The 23,287-nt window shown below is 47.2% G+C and overlaps 1 protein-coding gene across 6 annotated transcripts in view; it reads left to right on the forward strand.

The window, feature by feature from the left end:
* Window positions 1-23,287, forward strand: part of PCDH9 (protocadherin 9) — a 1,273,931-nt gene that overhangs the window by 302,589 nt on the left and 948,055 nt on the right. The window lies entirely within an intron of this gene.

Raw genomic sequence — 23,287 nt, forward strand, 5'->3', positions numbered from 1 at the left:
GGGAGATTCATAAATCTCCATTTTGTCCCTTTGGCAGCTACATGGTAACAAAGCTTTCCCTGGAACGGAAAGCCACTGTCTCGAACTCAACTTGTATCTCTGGACTTGTAGGATTCTGTTACAGGAATATCACCTGGTGCCAGTCTTCACAGACGTGGGAGCATTATTGAAAATATTCTGGTGCCTTGCATTGATATGCAGGTCCGTGGTCATTAAAATTTTATCATATACACCCTGCCGTCTGCACCAAAGAGAAATGGAGAGCCCTGGCAGAGAATGATCACATATTTTATCAGAGTCTTTTGGTGCGGGCAGGAGGGGGCAGGGCAGGCAGGGGAAGAGACAGCCCGCAGGTTCTGAGGAGAAGAAGAAATCAAAATAATGTTTCTTTTTAATATAAATATAATGCCAAAAACCCCTTTCCCCTCCTTCCTCCTCTGGGAATTGACATTTATCTACTCTAGTTGATTTTAGCCTTTTCCCCGCAGGTAGTTCCGTGTCCCTTATTAGCCTGGCAGTTCAAGCTATTTACGCATGGTATCATTTTCATATCCTTCTCCTCGAAGGCAGATATTAATCAGAAGGTGCCACTAAGAGCCGGAGCAAAAAAAAAAAAAAAAAAGACAGCACGCTATTGATTATCAAGTTGACTTCTCATGGGTCAGACTATCAGATTCATAAGCGGCAGGTTCATAAACTGCACAGGCTGGACTGACTGGAAAAGAAATGGAAATTCACTTAGCTGTAGCTGACATCCAGGTTTTTGCAGTGTGCTAAGAGTGGAGTTATATGTACAAGTCCTTCTCGGGCTCTTTGTTAGGGCTTACGAGCCTGCTGGAGATAATTGATAGCGAGTCTCAAGAAGTCAATTAATGCTGAAGTTCTGCATTTATTTCCCCCATAACTTTTTTGTTTTATTTCTGAAAGTGATGCGTAAATTTTCTTAGCATTCAGTTATTCCAGTTTATTTCCGTCTTTTCTCTGCCTTTATGTTATTGATGCACAAAATAGCAAAAATATCAAAGTTCTTTGGTCACACAAATTGATAAAATACCACAAAAAAGCAATCTTGTGGTGGTTGCTTGCATGGTCGTATCAATTTTGTGATTCCTCCCCCCGCCCCTTTTTGATGTGTAGGAGAAAGTTTATTTGCACTGTTAAACTATTACCAATCTTGCTCCAATTATATTTCCAATCTAATCAAGATTGCTTTTTCCATTCCCTTTTTTCAAAGTACAACTTTATTAGAGTTATGCAAATACAGTTACGAAGTCAGCATTGTTTGGCTTACATAGGTACTATGACAGCAACCCAAAAAGCTGAATTAACGTGGTCTTTTTTCAGTAGATGTATTCACTGATAACACAGAAAGGAGAACAGAAAAAAAATCAGATGAGCTAAAGGAATGGAAAACAGCAACAAATCTGCACATAATTACAGAATTATTTTCAGGCATTCTCATATTGAACACAGAATTAAAGAAAAATGGCATAAAGCATGAATAAATGGAACTGGGGAAATGAACTCATCCGTGTTTAGAGTCTTAATAGGGTTACCAGCCTCAAAGTAGTGACCGAATACCTCCTTCTATTGCAAGTTGCAACTGAACTCCAGGCAATGGGTATCAGTTCTCCTAGAGAAAATGACCACTTTGGAAGGTGGATTCTATGACATTATACCCCCTTGAAGTCCCCCTCTTCCTCAAACCTGGCTTTCCATAGAAGAAGACTGCAGATTTATTCCCCACCCTTCTCTCTGCATCAGAGACTCAGAGCGGCTTACACTCTCATAAGAACAAAAGAGAAGCCAATGGCCCATCCAGTCCAACACTCTGTCACAAAGTGGCCAAAAAATTTATACACATACACACACACACACACACACACACACACACACATATATATATATATATATATATATATATATATATATATAACCCCCTCTTGAATTTGGCTATGCTTGTAGCCGCCACCACCTCCTGTGGCAGTGAATTCCACATGTTAATCACCCTTTGGGTGAAGAAGTACCTCCTTTTATCCGTTCTAACCCGACTGCTCAACAATTTCATTGAATGCCCACGAGTGCTTGTATTGTGAGAAAGGGAGAAAAGTACTTCTTTCTCTACCTTCTCCATCCCATGCATAATCTTGTAAACCTCTATCATGTCACCCCGCAGTCGACGTTTCTCCAAGCTAAAGAGCCCCAACCTTTTTAACCTTTCTTCATAGGGAAAGTGTTCCAAACCTTTAATCATTTTAGTTGCCCTTTTCTGCACTTTTTCCAATGCTATAATATCCTTTTTGAGGTGCGGTGACCAGAATTGCACACAGTATTCCAAATGAGACCGCACCATCGATTTCTACAGGGGCATTATGATACTGGCTGATATGTTTTCAATTCCCTTCCTAATAATTCCCAGCATGGCGTTGGCCTTTTTTATTGCAATCGCACACTGTCTTGACATTTTCAGTGAGTTATCTACCACAACCCCAAGATCTCTCTCTTGGTCAGTCTCTGCCAGTTCACAGCCCATCAACTTGTATTTGTAGCTGAGATTCTTGGCCCCAATGTGCATTACTTTGCACTTGGCCACATTGAACCTCATCTGCCACATTGATGCCCACTCACCCAGCCTCAACAGATCCCTTTGGAGTTCCTCACAGTCCTCTCTGGTTCTCACCACCCTGAACAATTTAGTGTCATCTACAAACTTAGCCACTTCACTGCTTACTCTCAACTCCAAATCATTTATGAATATGTTAAAGAGCATGGGACCCAGTACTGAGCCCTGCAGCAGTCCACTGCTTACCGTCCTCCACTGCGAAGACTGCTCATTTATACTCACTCTCTGCTTCCTATTAATTAGCCTGTTTTTGATCCAGAAGAGGACCTGTCCTTTTACTCCATGGCTCTCGAGCTTACTCAGGAGCCTTTGATGAGGAACTTTATCAAAAGCTTTCTGGAAGTCAAGGTAAACAACATCTATCGGGTCTCCTATGTCCACATGTTTGTTCCCCTCCTCAATGAAATGTAACAGGTTAGTGAGGCAAGATCTTCCCTCACAGAACTCATGCTGAGTCTTCCTCAATAACTCATGTTCATCAATGTGCCTACTCATTCTGTGCTTGATAATGGTTTCTACCAACTTTCCCGGTATTGAAGTCAGACTGACTGGATTGTAGTTTCCCAGATCTCCTCTGGAACCCTTTTTAAAGATGGGGGTGACATTTGCTACCTTCCAGTTCTCAGGAACGGAGGCAGATTTCAATGAAAGGTTACATATTTTTGTCAGAAAAGCCACAAGTTCAACTTTGAGTTCTTTCAGAACTCTTGGATGTATGCCATCCGGACCTGGTGACTTATTAGTTTTTAATTCGTCTATCAGTTGTAGGACCTCCTCTTTTGTCACCTCAATCTGACTCAGGTCTTTCAACACCCCTTCCAAAATAAGTGGTTCTGGAGCAGGCAAACACTTCTCATCTTCCACAGTGAAGATGGAGGCCAAAAATGCATTCAGCTTCTCAGCCATTTCCCTATCCTCCTTCAGTAATCCTTTTACCCCTTAGTCATCCAAGAGCCCCACTGCCTCTCTGGCTGGTTTCCTGCTTCTAATATATTTGAAGAAATTTTTATTGTTGGTCTTTATGTTTTTTGCAATATGCTCCTCATAGTCCCTTTTCGCCTGCCTGATCACAGTCTTGCATTTGATTTGCCACATCCTGTGTTCCCTTTTATTAATCTCACTTGGACTAGCTTTCCACCGCTTAAAGGAGTCCTTCTTACCTTTTACAGCTTCCATTACTTTGTTTGTTAACCATGCAGGCCTTTTCTTATACCTGTTTGTTCCTTTCCTAACTTGTGGTATATATTTTATCTGAGCTTCTAGGATTGTAGTTTTAAATAGCCTCCAAGCTTCCCCAAGGGTTTTGACTGTATGTACCTTTCCTTTCAGTTTCCTCTTCACATGCCTCCTCATCTCAGGGAATTTACCCCTTTTTAAGTTAAACGTAGTTGTGCTGGTCTTTTGGATGGGGCATATATTTTCTCTCCCCACAACAGACACCCTGTGAGATTGGTGGGGCTGAGAGGGCTCTCACAGCAGCTGCCCTTTCAAGGACAACTCCTGCGATAGCTATGGCTAACCCAAGGCCATTCCAGCAGGTGCAAGTGGAGGAGTGGGGAATCAAACCTGGTTCTCCCAGATAAGAGTCCGCACACACCAAACTGGCTCCACCCCAAAAAAACTCCAAGTATTTTCCAACCCAGAGATAGCAACTCTAGTGTTCTATGTGTTCAAAGTATCTATCTCGTCATTAGGGCTTTTTCTGTAGCAGGAGCTCCTTTGCATATTAGGCCACACACCCCTGATGTAGCCAGTCCTCCAAGAGCTTACAGGGCTCTTCATACAGGGCGTACTGTAAGCTCCAGGAGGATTGGCTACATTAGGGGTGTGTGTCCTTATATCCAAAGGAGTTCCTGCTACAAAAAAAAGCCCTGCTCATCATAACTGGCTTTTTTTCAGGAGGTGGTGCTCTCTTGTTCTTCGAAGGTTTTAAAGCCAAGATTAGGTGGCCATCTGATGGCACTGCTGATTCTGTGAACTTTGGTGGGTTGTGAGAGGGCGGGCAGGAAGGGACGAGTCAGTGGGTGCATTCACACACACTAAATAACACACTTTGGGAATATATATTTTACTGTGTACGAATGGCAGAATCCACTTGCAAACCATTGTCAGGTGAAAGCACCCAGTGTTTGGCTCTCGTGACCCGTTCTTGCATGCCCAGGGTAATGCCGAATATTGTTTTGGGGTCAGGAAGGAATTTCCTTCCAGGTCAGCAGGGGTGAAATTCTAGCAGGAGCTCCTTTGCATATTAGGTCACACCAATCTGGTGTAGCCAATCCTCCAAGAGCTTACAAAAAGGAGCCGTGTATAGGTTTGCCAATCCCCAGGTGTGGGCAGGGGATCCCCCGGTTTGGAGGCCCTCCCCCCGCTTCAGGGTCGTCAGAAAGCGGGGGGAGGGGAGGGAAATGTCTGCTGGGAACTCTGTTATTCCCTATGGAGATTTATTCCCATATAAAATAATGGAGAATTGATCTACGGGTATCTGGGGCTCGGGGGGGGGCTGTTTTTTGAGGTAGAGGCACCAAATTTTCAGTACAGCATCTAGTGCCTCTCCCCAAAGTATCCCCCAAGTTTTAAAACGATTGGACTAAGGGGTCCAATTCTATGAGCCCCAAAAGAAGGTGCCCTTATCCTTCATTATTTCCTATGGAAGGAAGGAATTGAAAAGGTGTGCCGTCCCTTTAAATGTGATGGCCAGAACTTCCTTTGGAGTTCAATTATGCTTGTCACAGCCTTGATCTTGGCTCCACCCCCAAAATCTCCTGGCTCCACCCCCAAAGTCCCCAGATATTTCTTAAATTGGACTTGGCAACCCTAGTCATGTAAGCTCGTGGAGGACTGGCTACATCAGGGGTGTGTGGCCTAATATGCAAAGGAGCTCCTGCTAGAATTCCATCCCTGAAGCTCATGGATTTGGATTGCCCAGCTCCAGGTTGAGATAGTCTTGGAAATTTTAGGGGTGAAACCTGAGGTGGGTGGGGTTTGGGGAGAGGATGGACTTCAGTGGTGTATAATGACATAAGAGTCCACCTTCCAAACTCACCTGGAGATCAAGTGCAGTAGCAGATCTCCAGCCACCACCTGAATTATTGGCAACCCAACCAGGGATCCGGGAGGGTTTTTGCCTTTCTCTAAACATAGGGGGAGTGGGGGGAAGGTGGGAGGGGAAGGTAATTGTGAATTTCTTGCATTTTGCAGGAGGTTGAATTGGACTAGATGGCCTTGGAGTTCCCATTCAGCTCTGTGTGTCTGTGTTTTGTTTCTAATTGATAGCTTTGCAACATGGAATTTTATGTGGTGGAGTTCTGGGAATACCATAATTGCACCTAAATAATCATTTAGCTACCCTTGCATAGTTACACCTGTAAGCATGTATATGAGCCAGCGGGTCTATATATTGATGACAGTTTAATATTCATCTGCGTCTGTGGCCAAAGTTGACTTTATTTATGCTTAATGGGTATTTGCTATTTTTTCTCCTTAAAAAAAAATGCACTTCTGATGGTTGAGCTAGTGTTACTGTTACAAGCACATACCTATTTCTGCAATGCATCTTAAGTAGAACCCAAACATCTTCTCCAGCCAAAGGTGTGAAAATGAAAGGAATGTGTAACATTCCAGGAAGAGCATACTTGTCCCCCCCCCCCCATGATCTTCCTTGCAAATGTGTATGAGGTTGAATGCATCACACTTTTTCTCTCTACAAAATTGTAGCCTCATAAAATCGCATGCACTCAAAGGCTATTGAGGGACATGGATGCAAATCCTGTCACGTGCACGCAATGCGGTTGCCGACCTCCAGGCGGGGTCTGGAAATCTCCCTGAATCACAACTGATCTGCAGACGACAGAAATCCATTCCCCTAAAGAAAATGGCGGCTTTGTGGCATGAGTCCTGTGGCTGCCAACCCCCAGGTGGAGCCTGGAGATCCCTTGACGTTGCAGTCATTTTCCAGATCACAAGAGATAAGTTCCGCTGGAGGAAATGGCTGCGGCTTCCATAGCATTGTGCCCTGCTGAGGCCTCTCTCCTTCCAAGACCCCTCTCCAGGCTCCACCCCCAGAATCTCAAGTTTCTTTCTCAACCCAAAGGTGACACCCTTACTTGGGATGCCAACCTTCAGACAGTATCTGGAGATCTCCTGCTATTCTAAGTGATCTCCAGATGACCAAGATCAATCCCTCTGGATATTATATTCTGCTGAGGTCCCTCCCCTCCACAAATCCTGCCTTTTTCAAGCTCCCCCCTCCCCCCCCCAAAAAAAGTCTCCAGGTATTTCCCACTGCAGAGCTGGTAGCCGTAGACCGAGAGCTTTTTCTGAGCAGGGACACGGTTCTGGCTGGCTTGGTGTCGGGGTGTGCGGCCTAATATGCTTTGGCAGGTAGACTCTGCTTTGTAGCCTGAGTTTTAGGGTTACCAACCTCCAGGTGGGGCCTGGAGATCCCCTGCTGCTGCAGTCCTTTTCCAGACTACAGAGACAGGTTCTGCTGGAGAAAATGGCTTCTTTGGAGGGTGGCCTCCGTGGCTTTGTGCCCTGTTGAGGCTCCTCCTCTTCCAAGACCCCCCCCTCCCCAGGCTCCACCCCCAAAATCTTAAGATTTTTTTTTTTCCTCAGCCCAAAGCTTACTGGACTGCCAACCTATCTAAGTGATCTCTAGAAGACGAAGAGCAATCCCTGTGGATATTATATTCTGCTGAGGTCCCTCCCCTCTTCTAATCCTGCTCTTTTCAAGCTCCACCCCCAAAATCTCCAGATATTTCCCAATACAGAGCTGGTAACCATAGACTCAGAGCTTTTTTTGAGCAGGAACACACAGGAATACAGGTCCGGCTGACTTGGCATCAGGGGGTGTGGCCTAACATGCAAATGAATTCCTGCTGGGCTTTTTCTACAAAAAAGCCCTGTGCAAAACAATGATGATGTCAGGAGGTGTGGCCTAACATGCAAATGAGTTCCTGCTAGGCTTTTTCTGTAAAAAAATCTTTGTGCAAAACAATGATGATGTCAGGGTGTGTGGCCTAATATGCAGAGGAATTCCTACTGGGCCTTTTCTACAAAAAAGGAGCCCTGCTGATAGGCTTCCCAAACCTCCCGCTTTGGCGGGAGACTTCTGGTTTCGCAGCCTCATCTCCCGCTCTTCAAAACTCTGGAAGTGGGGGTGGGGGGTGGAGGGGGGGGAGAACATACCTTTAGGCTTTATGTTGTAGAGCTCCTGAGCCGTTTGCAAAATGTCTGCCCCTTTAAGGCTGGGCAGGAAGCAGAAAGGGCTTCTGAGAACAGCCCCTCCGTTTCTTTTGCTTTCGTTTTCACAGGAAGTAGAGTTGTCCGGAGGAAGATCTGGTAAGTGTGTGTGTGTGAGAGGGAGGGGGCAGGGGATTCCCTAGTTTGGAGGCCCTCCCCCCCTTTAGAAAGCGTGGAGGGGGAGGGAAATGTGTACTGGGCATTCTATTATTCCCTATGGAGAACGATTCCCATAGGGAATAATAAGAAATTGATCCGTGGGTATTGGGGGCTCTGGGGGGGCTATTTTTTGAGGTAGAGGCACCAAATTTTTAGTATAGCATCTAGTGCCTCTCCCCAAAATACCCCCCAAGTTTCAAAACGATTGGACCAGAGGGTCCAATTCGATGAGCCCCAAAATATGGTGCCCCTATCCTTAATTATTTCCTATGGAAGAAAGGCATTTTAAAAGGTGTGCTGTCCCTTTAAATGTGATGGCAAGAACTCCCTTGGAATTCAATTATGCTTGTCACATCCTTGTTCTTGGCTCCACCCCCAAAGTCTCCTGGCTCCACCCCCAAAGTCCCCAGATTTTTCTTTAATTGGACTTGGCAACCCTACCTGCTGAGTTCCCTTCTCTCCTCAAACCCCACCCTCTGCCTGCAAATCTCAAGGAATTTCTCAACTCGGAGTTGGCAGCCCTAATTAAGGAACTGAGGAGCTAGAATAGTTTACAGTTAACAGTCACCCTAAGCTTTAGCAGCTCCGAAGCTGTGGGGCATGGTGGGTTTTTTTGCAAACATTGGGTCTTTTTACACTGACAGTTTGTGACTATCACCGCACTGGAAACTCACCTTTTACATTACCTAACGTTCTCACAACTGTTTTGCATCATTGCTGCCTGAAGCATCTACATTTGCTTTGGTGAGATGAGTTTCGGAGCTGCTGCTGCAACGTTTTTCTCCACACTAGTTTTGAGCTGGTCTTTTCTCTACAGGCGTTTCAAACCTATATTGTAGAAGTTTTCATGCGTTTTAAAAGACTCCTCCAAAAGCCACCGCAAGGTGCAGTAATTTGCCTGAGAACTGACAGCACTTGACATTTTTACATATCATTGCTTGCCTCAGCTTGTAATTTAAATGTGTATTGTTTTTGCAGTGTTGACACGATTTCCAAATAATCGTATACATTTAACTAAGCACTGGTATTCCGGCTGTCCTCTGATCAGACCCCCCCCCCCCCCTCCAACTGAAACGCTTCAATGTAAAAGGAAAATAATTAAAGTGGAATGGAGGCAGGCGATTTGAAGACTCTAAAACTCTGGATCAAACTGAATGTAAAAACACCCAGTGTCTCACCTCCATTTTAATGTGGTAGGCCCTATGGGTCTGGCAACTTAATTTAGAAAAAGCTTTCTATTCACAGGCGCTTAAGGGCTTTCTCTAAGCTTTACCCTTCTTAAGAATTATAAATCTTTGTCCTTGCTCTCGTGTATACACCTTCCCTCTTTTTCCCCCATATCGATGGTTGAAATCCTGCAGCCGCTTGCCCTTTAAAGAGTAAGTCAGGCCAAGTGATGCCAATTCTAAATAGAATTACTTCCCCCCCCCCTTCCTGCAGTTTATTCCGAGGTCTGTAATACAGTAAGCAACCATTTTAATCACTCGAAGTGACTGACATCATACTGATGGGACCCTGGAGAACGGTAGAGAATCGAGAATAAGTTCGTGACTCAAACGTGCTTCAGAGAGAGGGGAGGGAAAGAGCGGCTCCGATGTTGACATTTGAAGTTTATTCGACAGAGAGTCCTTGCTAGGACTTCTGTTACCTTTTCATACTAGGGCTGCCAATCCGCAATTGGGTAAAGGGAGAGAGGTCGCTTGTAGGATAAAGACAGCACAACCGAAGTTATAGGGACTGAGTAATTAAGAATGTATTGAAACAAAACCGTACAAATGTGTTCAACGGAAGTCTAAATAACAATAACGATCCCCCCAAAGTTTCACAATGCCATCCAAGGAGTCCCAATGGACAGGAGGTCGACTTGATTATTCCTGCTTCGAATCCTCTTCTAGCATCGGGGGCTCCACCCTCTAAAGCCAGAGTCCACTAGGGTTGCCAATCCCCAGGTGGAGTCAGTTTGGAGGCCCTCCCCCCGCTTCAGGGTCATCAGACAGCAGGGGAGGGGGAGGGAGATGTCTGCTGGGCACGCCATTATTCCCTATGGAGACCAAATTCCTTAGGGTATAATGGAGAATTGATCCGTGGGTATCTGGGGCTCTGGGGGCTGCTTTTTGTGGCAGAGGCACCACATTTGCAGCATCGCATGTGGTGCCTCTCCGCAAAGGACCCCCCCAAGTTTCAAAAGAATTGGACCAGGGGGTCCAATTCTATGAGCCCCAAAAGAATATGCTCCTATTCTTCATTATATCTAATGGAGGGAAGGCATTTAAAAGGTGTGCAGTCTCTTAAAATGCGATGGCCAGAACTCCCTTTAGAGTTCAATTATGCTTGTCACAAATTTGCTCCTGGCTCCACCCCCAATGTCTCCTGGCTCCACCCCCAAAATTCCCAGAGGTTTCTTGAATTGGACCTGGCAACCCTATTTCCAACAATGCCTCATGTCAATCACTATTATTAAACCCACCTCCACTTACGGTCACCAGCTCCAGGCTGGAAAATAACTGAAAATGTGAGGGGGCTATTTTTCCAGGTATTTTTGAACCTGTCGTTGAAAGCTCTAGTGTGAGGTTTGTTCTTAGCTGGGGTCAGGGTTTTGGTTGGGAAATTTCATGACTTTTTTCCCCCCAGGCCCCCAATTGCCCTTGCTCTGTTTTGTTTTCCCTCGTTTCCCCCCCCCAATGCCGATGCTGACGTGCTGTCCTTTTGGGAAGGAAAGGAGCTCCCTTCAGATATACGCCACATTGCTGGGGAAAACTACCGTTCAGCACTTCTGGGTTTTATTTACCAGACACAGTTCTTCATTGTTATCTCTGCCTGCCAGTGCTCTAGAAGGAGTGTGCTAGGGGGAGAAAAAAAGGATGAGGGACCGTGATAAGATAATACGGAACACACACTATGTCCATAGGCACGTACGCACACCCCTTTGCACTGTGTAGCATTCTCCTCCAAAAGCCCAGCAAACAGACAGGAATAACCACCGGCCCTCTTGCATACATGCTTTGCACTATCTCTTAGAAAAAGTGCCACGCCATGGCCTTTCTGCCTTGCTGGGCTGCTCAGGTGGACAGCAAAACCAAGGGTAGAATTCTAGCAGGAGCTCCTTTGCATATTAGGCCATACACCCCGATGTAGTCAATCCTCCAAGAGCTTACAAGGCTCTTTTTTTTTGTAAGCTCTTGGAAGATTGGCTACATCGGGGTGTGTGGCCTAATATCCAAAGGAGCTCCTGCTAGAATTCCACCCCTGAGCAAAACCATGCCGTGTGAACCGCAGAATACATCTCTGAGCAGCCGACTCTTTAACAAATGACTTGTGGGAAAGTCCAGCAGTACGTTTGTGTTGTAGCTTTTGAGAATGAAACACAAAGGCAGTTTAAAGACAGGCTGTTGGGGGCACATGGGAGGCATCCCAAATTGGGCAGGCTCCTTTTCTGCTAGGTTTGGTGCAATAATTCGGGCATCTCATTTTCTCCTGGGTTTGGTGCAATAATTCGGGCATCTCATTTTCTCCTGGGTTTGGTGTAATAATTCGGGCATCTCATTTTCTCCTGGGTTTGGTGCAATAATTCGGGCATCTCATTTTCTCTTGGGTTTGGTGCAATAATTCGGGCATCTCATTTTCTCCTGGGTTTGGTGCAATAATTCGGGCATCTCATTTTCTCCTGGGTTTGGTGCAATAATTCGGGCATCTCATTTTCTCCTGGGTTTGGTGCAATAACTCGGGCATCTCATTTTCTCCTGGGTTTGGTGCAATAATTCGGGCATCTCATTTTCTCCTGGGTTTGATGCAATAATTCGGGCATCTCATTTTCTCCTGGGTTTGGTGCAATAATTCGGGCATCTCATTTTCTCCTGGGTTTGGTGCAATAATTCGGGCATCTCATTTTCTCCTGGGTTTGGTGCAATAATTCGGGCATCTCATTTTATCCTGGGTTTTGTGCATTAATTCGGGCATCTCATTTTATCCTGGGTTTTGTGCAATAATTCAGAGCAAGAGGTGTCAGTTATCAGAGACTGTTAAATAAACAAAATATTGCAAGAGTGCTAATCTTTTAAGCATGTTTTTTTTTAAAAAAAAAATATTTAATGGTGTTTGTGTCCTTTATAAAGTTTATATCTCTGCTACATTTTATGACACACATGGCCCAGCCCGACAAGGTCTCATTTATGTCAGATCCAGCCCTCATAACAAATGAGTTTGACACCCCTGCTTTAGAGGATGGAATTTATAACACTGTACCCCACTGAAGTCCCTGTCCTTCCCAGGCCACACCCCCAAATCCACAGAAGTCCCCCAACATGCATCTGCCAATCCTACCCTCTCCATCTCTCACCAGTGGCCAGAAGGAATCTGGCAACCCTATTAAGCTAGCTCCAGGTTGGGAAGTTCCTGGAGATTTAGGGGTGGAGCTTGAAGAGAGTGGAGTTAATGGAAAGGAGGAAGCTCTTCAGGGATATGATCACGGCTTTTTCTTTTTAGAAGAAGAAGATAAGAAGATATTGGATTTATATCCTGCCCTCCACTCTGAAGAGTCTCAGAGTGGCTCACAATCTCCTTTCCCTTCCTCCCCCACAACAGCCACCCTGTGAGGTGGGTGGGGCTGGAGAGGGCTCTCACAGCAGCTGCCCTTTCAAGGACAGAGTCTCAGAGCAGCTCACAATCTCCTATACCTTCCTCCCCCACAACAGACACCCTGCGAGGTGGGTGGGGCTGAGAGCTCTTACAGCAGCTGCCCTTTCAAGGACAACCTCTGCCAGAGCTATGGCTGACCCAAGGCCATTCTAGCAGGTGCAAGTGGAAGAGTGGGGAATCAAACCTGGTTCTCCCAGATAAGAGTCCGCACACTTAACCGCTGCACCAAACTGGCTCTCCCAGGTTAGCAGGAATGCACAGAAACACAGCTCCAGCTGGCTTGATGTCAGGGGGTGTGGCCTAACAAATGAGTTCCTGCTGGGCTTCCCCTACAAAAATTGGTGATGTTAGGGGGTGTGGCCTAATATGCAAATGAGTTCCTGCTGGGCTTTTTCTTAAGAGAAGCCCTGAGTGAAACAATGGCGATACCAGGGGGTGTGGTCTAATATGCAAATGAGTTACTGCTGGGCTTATTCTACAAAAAAAGTCTTGTGCAGAATACTGGTGGTGCAGCGGGTGCGGCCTAATATGCAAATGAATTCCTGCTGGGCTTTTTCTACAAAAAAAGTCCTATGTGAAACAATGGGGATATCATGGTGTGTGATCTGATATGCAAATGAGTTCCTGTTGGGCTTTTTCTGCAAAAAAAGCACCCTGGATATGATGCCGTGTCCACCCACGAAAGCAGCCATTTTCTCCAGGGAAACTGATCTCCGTAGTCTAGAGACGAATTGTAATTCCAAGAAGTCTCCAGGCCCCACCTGTAGGATTGCAACCCTGCTCTTGACCCCTTCTATGCTTGTCCCTATTGCATGTATTTACTGGCCTCATCTTGTCCTCTGTTCAGTTTCAAGCAAAAGCGTGAATCAGGCCCTTCTGGATTTCTTTTAAATGGTTCTGAGATGCTGAGGTGCTTGGAGGAGAGCACTGACCTTTCCAGGAGCTGGTGGTGCCAGGGAAATGACTTTGCCGCCAAAAAGCTGCCGCCTCCGGATGGAAATCATTGCTTCCCCATTAGGCAGCTCATGCGCTTTGCCCTCCCAAATGAAGTGATCGGGATTTCGTGGAATTGTCATCCGGCTTAGCAGCTGCTTTCCCAACTCCCTTGCCTGAAAACCCCTGGAGAACGAAGTCGCATGCATTCTCGCAAACTTTAAACCCACCTTTATTCCCCCACCACACCCCCTTCCCCAAGCATTTTCTCGGAGGCTGCCTGTTACCTGATCAAAGTTGCCATAGCAACAGGCTCAGGTAGCCCCGTCTGTTGGGATGCCCTGGATGAACATCCTCAGACTTGATCCCTTTCCAGGTGAGCTGTTAATCCACCACTCTATATTGGTTCAGCTCCAGAGACTGAAGGGGAAAAAAAATCTTTGTTTTCATGAGGGGCGAAGCTGCCACCTTCCTCAAAACGCTCGCTCTTTGCGGTACTTCTGTCTGGATTTTCGATTCCCGGTTTGGCGCTAGCTGGAGGTAGGGTGGTACTTTGCTAAAGATGTACTGGCACTCCCTCTGCCCCCAAAGGAATAAGAAGGAAAGGAGGAGAGACCAAAAAGCCATTTTAAAATATATATAAGCTGAAGAGCTCTTGAAAATTGTAATTGGCTTTGTGTGCTGTATAAGAGAGCAATTAGTGCTCAGAGAGAATTCAGAAGACATTTATTTATTTAGAGCCCAATCTGCAGCATCCAAATAATAACAATAAAGTTGTCTGTCTGTAATTCGGATTTGTTTGCTATCGAGTTTTCCCTCAAGTGAAATTTGGAAAGTTTGATGTCCTCCTCATGTGAAACATCGCTGGCATTTCCAAGGAAACTAACCAGGGGCGGAGCTTGTTTGCAAATAGGGTTGCCAGATCTGACTTGGGAAATATCTGAGGACTTTGGGGGTGGAGCCAGGAGCAAGGTTGTGGCAAGTATGATTGATCTCCAAAGGGCATTCCGGCCATCACATTTAAAGGGACTGCACACCTTTTAAATGCCTCCCTTCCATTTGGAAATAATGAAGGATAGGGGCACCTTCGTTGGGGGCTCGTAGAATCAGACACCTTGGTCCAATCCTTTTGAAATTTGGGGTTTCCTTTGAGGAGATGAACCCGATGCTATGCCAAAAGTTTGGTGCCTCTACCTCAAAAAACAGCCACCCAGATTCCTAGATACCCACAGATCAATTCTGCATTATACCCTACAGGAACTAGTCCCCATAGGATATAATGGATTGCCCAGAGAACATTCAACCCACCCACTCCTGCTTTCTGATATCCCTGATTGGGGGCTTGAACTGCAATCTGTGCTGGAGAAGACCTCCACCCTCTTCCATTCGTTGTTGTGGCTAAACGATGGAGCATCTGCCTGTCATGCAGAAGATCCCAGGTTCAGTCGTTAGCATTTCCAGTTAACAAATGATGAAGGTAGTCAGTGATAGGAAAGACCTCTGCTTGAGACCCTGGAAAGCCATCACCAGTCTGACTAGACAGTACTGACTTAGATGGACAAAGGGTCTGATTTGGCATAAGGCAGTTTTATGTATGTTCAGATATCTAGCAGCAAAGATGTCTCCAAGGTGCCAAGACTCTTGGGATATGTAGTTTTTTCAGGGCACCTGATGTCCATATGAATGATTTGAGATGCTCTGGAGAAACTATACTTCCCATGTTCTCCATGTCTCTGATGCTGCTGTAGCAGTGTCCCAGCAAGGGCCAGAACAAGGTGTTCTATCTGCTGTGACCCAGACAGGTAAGTGGCGATGAGAAGACAGCTGTGAGAGAGCTCTTGGGCAGGGACATGCTTCGTTCTTAGTACGTCATCAGGCCCTCTGTCAGATTCGGCTTATGTTATTTTAGCCACATCTCAGCTGCTTCCTTGGGGTCAGCATTCCTGTAGACATTCTCGCACTGGGAACTTCTCCAGCTGCATCTGTGGTGGACTTTTAGCTGTTCCAGGCATGGAGATGCTCATGTAGAGATGAGGAGGAGGTCACATCCATCAGTTATTTGCAGCCAAGGGAGCAGAAACCCACAGGGAACCAGTGGGAAACCAATAAGGTAGCCATGGAGCAGGAAGAACTAAGCCAAATACATTTCTATTTCTTGTATGTATTCATGGAGATTTTGGGAGAAGGTATCTTGGGAATACCTCTCTGGAAGAGGATTCCTCCAACCACCTACTTTGGCATCTACTGTGGGCAGACTCCATTTTTATTTCACTCCATTTACATCCTGCCTTTCTCCCTGATGGGGACTTCATGCTGCTTACATCATTCTCCTATCCTCCATTTTATCTGCACAACAACCCTGTGAGGAGAGTAGAGTTGCTATGCTCCCGCCAGGGCAGGGGATTCCCCGGTTTGGGGGACCCCAACCCACCAGCATGGAGCAGGCCACTGGTGTGATCCCCACCCCCAAAGAGCCCTGTTGTTGTGCGATGTGCCTTGTGCAATGATGTCACCTGGAAGTGACATCATTGTGCTGGGCATGTGCCACGGATGCTCTAGGATTTGTGGTAAAAACTCTGTGGTACCATAGAGGGGTTTTTTACCACAAATCCTAGAGCAGCATGCCGGGGACACTCTAGGATTTGCAATAAAACGCTATGGTATTATAGAGTTTTATCACAAATCCTAGAGTGTCCCTGGTGGAACGTGCGCAGCATGACGACATCACTCCTGGATGATGTCATCATGCCACATGCACAAAGTGCAAGCAAGAGGAATCCCCCGCTGCAGCGGTGGAGGGACTTCACAAACTAGAGGGGAGGTTAGGCTGAGAGTATGTGGGTGACCCAAGGTTAGCCAGCCAACCTTCCATGGCGGAGTAGAAATTGGAAGGTGGGTTTCCTAGATCAGGGGTGGCCTATGGTAGCTCTCCAGATGTTTTTTGCCTACAACTCCCATCAGCCCCAGGCAGCATGGCCAATGGCTGGGGCTGATGGGAGTTGTAGGCAAAAAACATCTGGAGAGCTACCGTTGGCCAGCCCTGTCTTAGATCTTAGTCTGAAACGCTAACCACAACATCATACTGGGTCTCTGGTCACTTGATTCAGGGATAGGGAAGTCTAGAACAGGGGTGGCCAACAGTAGCTCTCCAGATGTCTTTGCCTACAACTCTCATCAGCCCCAGCCATTGGCCATGCTGGCTGGGGCTGATGGGAGTTGTAGGCAAAAACATCTGGAGAGCTACCATTGGCCACCCCTGGCCTAGAAGATTCCCAAAGGAGACAAGAGGTGCAAGCCAAAACTGTACAGTTTGCTAGTTAGTTAAGCCTGTCTATTTAATAATGTTCTGTTCAGCTTTCTGTTGCGGGCAAGAGTCTCTCTATCCAGGGCACCCAGTTGTTCAGCTAGCCATAGAGGAGCCTCCAGGTGTAGCAATCTCGGTTTGCCTGGGGTATTGCCATAGCTTCATCTGTCGCCTTGTTTCTTCAGAGCAGGAAGCCCGGCCAGTCCAGGCTCCACCCGCTTCCAGCTCACTCTCATTCTCTCTGCAATTCCACTTTGCCTTATCACTTAGTATTGTTTACAGCCACTGACAAGAGGGACGGGATTGCATCCTGCTCAGTATTGTGTAGGCCAATAGCAAGAAATGGAAGCCAGTTCTGATAAGGCAGCTGATTTCTGCCGGCAGTGCTTGATATTCCCTGGCTCTCTTCCCATTGTGCCAGTGCTCGGTGAGACCTTGGGCATACATAATTCACAAACGTGCAATGTAATCCTATGGATGTTTTCTGAGGCTGCCAACACCAAGTTGGAAAATTCCTGGAGAGTCGGGGTTGGAGCCTGGAGTGGGTTGAGTTTGGGGAGGGGCCTCCATGGGCTACTGTGCCATTCTCTCCAGGAAAATGATGTCTGTCATCTGAAGACTAGGTCTCATTCCAGGAGAACCACAGGTCCCACATGGAGGTTGGCAACCCTCGTTTACGCAACATAAAGACTACTCAATTCAATCATAGATGGATTTCTAATCTTATACAAATTCAGTAGTGATTCCTCGAGATTTTTTTTTTTGGGGGGGGGTGGGGTTGGAACCTGAGGAGAGCAGAGTTAAGAAAGAATGGGGTGCAATGCCATAGAGCAGGGGTGTCAAACTCATTCGCTATGAGGGGCGGATCTGGCATAAATGAGACCTTGTAAGCCCAGCCCAGGCCGTGTTGGGCCAGGCCGTGTGTCTATCTATTTAAGATTAAGTAGCAGAGATATAAACTTTTTAAAGGACACAGACAACTAAAGATTTTTTTTAAAAACCCTTAAAATAAGACATGCTTAAAACATTAATACAGTGGTCTTAAAGGCTTGTATTGTATTTAAAGGTTTCTTTGTATTTCTCCCATGGGATCCAGGGAACTGGGCAAAGGAAGGGACCAGGAGGGGAAGGAACCTCAACCAATGGCGAAAATAGAGGTTTTGCTCTGTAGCTCCTGTGCGATTGAGCAAGCCTTGCAAAGCAAGCTGTGATGCAGAAGGAAGCAAGAGGGAGAAGGAAGCAGACAAGAACCAGTTGATAGGAGCCCACCAGGGGCTTGAGTTGGCCTCTGGGCCGCATGTTTAACACCCCTGGCATAGAGGGCAGCTTCCTAAGTGACCATTTTCTCCAGGTGAATTGATCTCTGTCACCCAGAGACCAGTTGTAATCAGGGCTTTTGGGGTAGAAAAAGCCCAGCAGGAACTCATTGCATATTAGGTCACCCCCCCTGATGTCACCATTGTTTCACACAGGGCTTTTTGTATATTAGGCCCCACCCCTGACACCTAGCCAGCCAGAACTGCGTTCCTGTGCGTTCCTGCTCGAAGAAAGCCCTGGTTGTAATTACAGGAGAATTCCAGCCATCATCTGGAGGCTAACATCTCTTGTTGCTGGCCTATCTGCAAATACTGTGTGTGTGTGTATCTCTGAGTGCGCACGCATGCTCACACACAAGCCGATTTATTTCTGGAAAAGCTTGCACACCCTCCTCCATTTTCTTCCCGAGTTGGCCGTCTCCCCCCCCCCCCCCATCCCCTTCTCCTCAGCAGCTCTGGCAGCCAATGAAAAGTGTGCAGCAGAGCCAAGAAAGCAGCGGAGTGCTTAAGAATAGTGAGCTGGGAAATGAGAGCTGAAAGGGGGAAACTGCGGTGCAGCGATTGGTTTGATTTGGTGAATAAATTGCTATTTTCAGATTCAATTTGTATCAATAGGCAAAGAGCCGCGCACCTGCAGATTCTGTCACGTTCGGTATCTGCCACCCCGTCGCAGCCAGTCTTAAACAATCTTTCTGCTGTTGACAATAATTATGTCCCCCTAAAAGTTTCTATTTAAAAAAAAAAATTCCTCATGGTAATTGCTGTTCCCCATTATTATATGAACTAGCAGGATGTGTGTGGGGGAAGGGAGGCACGTTTCCTGGAAGGGATTCCCAGCGTTTGCAAATACAGAAAAAGCTGCAGCTGTTCCCGTTGGTTTTTCTGAAAGAGTCCAGCGCCTGCTGCTCGCTCACCAAAAGGACTTAAGCTTTATTAAATATGACTGGAAGCTGGAACTGTGGACTGCTCTTTTTTCCCCCCAGAGTGCTGAAAATTATACTCGGCTAATTTCGAACATACGATGTCGCGGTTGCGGGAGGGGAACAGGTTGGATGTTTGATTATGGCTGTGCATTCAAAAAACAAACAAACCACCTTGTATTAATTGTTGTAATCTCTTCCATTTGTCTGGGCGAACAGTGGTGAGGTTAGAGTTGCCAACTCCAGGTTAGGAATTTTTTGGAGGTTTTAGGGGTGAAGTTCTGGCAAGATGAGGAGGAAGAGGATATTGGATTTATATCCCACTCTCCACTTCAAATCTCAGAGTCTCAGAGTGGCTCACAATCTCCTTTATCTTCCTCCCCCACAACAGACACCCTGTGAGCAGGCCTGGCACTAGGGTTTCTGATGCCCAAGGCAGAACCCTGAACTGGCAGCCCCCTCCCCCCCAGTCTCAAATCATGCACACACTTTGCATACGAGTTGTGATAATGTCACCTGGAAGTGACATCATCACGATGGCCCCCCGACACCCCCCCAACTTTGCCAGGCCTTCCCAAACCATGGGAAGCCTCAGCAAGGGCTGGAAGGCAGCAGTCTCGCTACCACACACCCTGATTTTGCTGAGGCTTCCTGAGCCCCGGGACCCCTCGGCAAAGGCCCGAAGGCAGCAGATGTGCTCAGCCAGGCTCTGAGTGCTCTCGCTGCCGCACACCCCTGGCGCGTGAGAAGAGGCGCCCCTAGGCCAGGTGGTGCTTCTAGGCCGCCGCCTACTTTGCCAATTCCCACATGCCGGCCCTGCCTGTGAAGTAGGTGGGGCTGAGAGAGCTCTGACAGAAACTGCCCTTTCAAGGACAACCTCTGCCAGAGCTATGGCTGACCCAAGGCCATTCCAGCAGGTGCAAGTGGAGGAGTGGGGAAACAAACCCGGTTCTCCCAGATAAGAGTCCGCACACTTCACCACTACACCAAACTCGCTCTCATGAGGTATGGGGAGGGGAGGGAACTCAGCGGAGTATCATGCCATAGAGTCCCAAAGTAGCCATTTTCTCTAGAGGAACTAGATCTCTGTCATCTGGAGATCAGCTGGAATTCTGGGAGATCTCCACATCCCACCTGGAGGTTCCCCACCATCTCTTTTATGCAAGGGCTGCAAGGGTGTTTCTGCCGACCCTGAAGTGGGGGGAGGGCCTCCAAACAGGGGGATCCCCTGCCCCCACCTGGGGATTGGCAACCCTAATCAAGCTCCTGGGCCGTGCAGGGGTTCTCCTGCTTGGGAGGTCCCCAACCTGCTGGTCGGCATTGGGCTGGTGGGGGGATCTCCTTCCAACGTCGTTGGCATGGTGACTTCTCTTGCACCTCCTCAGCGGCCCTGGCAGCCAATGAAAAGTGTGTGGCAGAGCCAAGAAAGCAGCGGAGTTTTCACAGAAGCTCCAGAGCAGATGGTGTGCGATGTCGCATCACACTGGCAACATCGTGCACTGGCCACTCTGGAGCTTCCATGAAAACTCTCTGGTTTTCCTGGACATTTTAGCCATTTGGGAAGGAAACAATATGAACTGCTGAGCACAAACATGCTCCATTCTGAAGTGGTGAGCCTTCAGGTGAGACCTGGAGATCTACTGTTATTACAGTTGACCCCCAGCCTGCAGAGATCAGTTCCTTTGGAGAAAAAGTGACTTTGGAGGGCGGGCTGAGGTTCCTCCCTTCCCCAGACCCCTCCCTCAGCAGGCTGCAGCCTCCCAAAAAAATCTCCAGAGATTTCTCCACCCAAAGCTGGCAAACTTGCAGCTGAGAAAGGTGCCTCACCCTCTGCTACACTTCAGGTGTCAGGGTGAGGAGAAGACAGCCAAAGAGGCATTTTGCAATATCTCACCAGGTGGTTGATATAAAAAAGCAAATATGTACCCCGTGGCGCAGAGTGGTAAAGCTGCAGTACTGCAGTCCAGGCTCTCTGCTCACGACCTGAGTTCGATCCTGACGGAAGCTGGGCTCAGCTAGCCTGCTCCAGGTTGACTCAGCCTTCCATCCTTCCAAGGTTGGTAAAATGAGTACTCAGCTTGCTGGGGGGGGAATACTGTAAATAACTGGGGAAGGCAATGGCAAACCACCCCATAAAAAGTCTGCCATGAAAATGTCATGATGCGATGTCACCCCAGAGGTGGAAACGACTGGTGCTTGTGCAGGGGACTTTTTTTTTAACCTGAATAAAGAAGAAGAAGCCTGCAGTTTTATACCCCACCCTTCTCTCTGAATCAGAGACTCAGAGCTGCTTACAATCTCCTATGTCTTGTTCCCCCAAGCAGACACCCTGTGAGGTAGGTGGGGCTGAGAGGGCTCTCACAGCAGCTGCCCTTTCAAGGACAACTGCAATTGCTTTGGCTCACCCCAGGCCATTCCAGCAGGTGCATGTGGAGGAGTGGGGAATCAAACCTGGTTCTCCCAGATAAGAGAGCTATGGCTGACCCAAGGCCATTCCAGCAGGTGCAAGTGGAGGAGTGGGGAATCCAACCTGGTTCTCCCAGATAAGAGTCCACACACTTAACCACTACACCAAACTGGGACCTTGTCAGTTCTTCATTGCCAATGTTTTCAGGCTAGCTTCTCTTGAAAATATATATTTGTAAGTAGACAAGAGTCTATTGGCAATTATAAAACCAAAATTGCATTACAGATTCCACTCTATTAAGACAGATGACAAATTTTTTCGTTTTGCCAGCTGCCTTTGGGAATAGCCTGTGAGCTCCTAAATGCAGCTCGTGGCTCGAAATATCGTGAATAAGCATCTTTTGCTACAGCAAAGCTCTTCTGAGTCTCCTCTCGAATCAATGTGCATTTATAGAAATCTATAAAGTGCTTTACCCTGAAAGGAGGGATTTGGATATTCTGTTTTGGTTGGAGGTGTCGGCTGTTGTGGTGGGGTCCTTTGGCGGGATAGCATTTTGCTCTCAATGTTTGTGTGTGTGTGTGTGTGGTGGGGGGGTATATTTTGGACTGTTTTAATTTTCGTTAATAATGGATTCCTTCTTCACGTTTTGACAGAACTCCAATCTGATTTGTGTGTTTGTTTGTGTGTGTGGGAAGGACTCTAAAAGAACATTGGCTGTCTTGATTCTTGCTGAAAGTACAGATTGTCAGAGCATTTTGTAAATATGGAGCTTTTTGGAGGAGAAGGAGAGTAGAATTGCTGACTTTTTCAAATGACCTCTGATAATTTCAGACCGTAAAAGGAATCCTGCTGGATCAGACCAGGTCCATCTAGTCCAGCTTCCTGTCTAACACAGTGGCCAGCCAGTTCCTCTGGTGGGCCAACAACAGGGCAGAGAGGCCGAGGCCTTCCCCTGATGAGAACATCAGAAGAACCCTGCTGGATCAGAGCAGTGGTCCATCTAGTCCAGCTTCCTGTCTCACACAGTGGCCAGCCAGTTCCTCTAGTGGGCCAACAACAGGGCAGAGAGGCTGAGGCCTTCCCCTGATGAGAACGTCAGAAGAGCCCTGCTGGATCAGAGCAGTGGTCCATCTAGTCCGGCATCCCGTCTCGAACAATGGCCACGCAGTTCCTCTGGAAGGCCAACAACAGGGCAGAGAGACGGAGAACCTTCCCTGATATCACCTCTTGGAATTCAGAGACTGACTGCTTCTGAATGTGGAGGTTCCCTTCAGTCACCATGACCAGTAGCTAGGGTTGCCAAGTCCCCACCGGCTCCTAGTGGGGGACTTTTTTTCCATGCACATTGTGAGTGCACAGTGCAATGACATCACCTGGAAGTGATGAATTGTGCTGGGCATGCTCTAGCAATTTGAGGGGGACTCTGGTTTTGCACAGGGACGCTCTAGCAATTTGGAGAAAACACTATGGCACAATAGAGTTCTTCCCCAAATTGCAAGAGTGTCCCCATGAGAAACCATAGAGTTTTCCTGAGATTGCTAGAGCATCCCTGCATGATGTGCCTGACACATCAGAGCAGAGGTCCATCAGTGGCTATTAACCACAGCGTATTGTTGGAACTCTCTGTCTGCGGGGGGCAACAGAGTGAGGACTTCTAGTGTCCTGGCTCCACTGATGGACCTGTGATGGCACCTGGGTTTTTTGGCTACTGTGGTGGACTGGATGGGCCATTGGCCTGATCCAACATGG

The sequence above is a fragment of the Heteronotia binoei genome, chromosome 3 (genome assembly GCF_032191835.1).
Source record: "Heteronotia binoei isolate CCM8104 ecotype False Entrance Well chromosome 3, APGP_CSIRO_Hbin_v1, whole genome shotgun sequence".
NCBI lineage: Eukaryota > Metazoa > Chordata > Lepidosauria > Squamata > Gekkonidae > Heteronotia > Heteronotia binoei.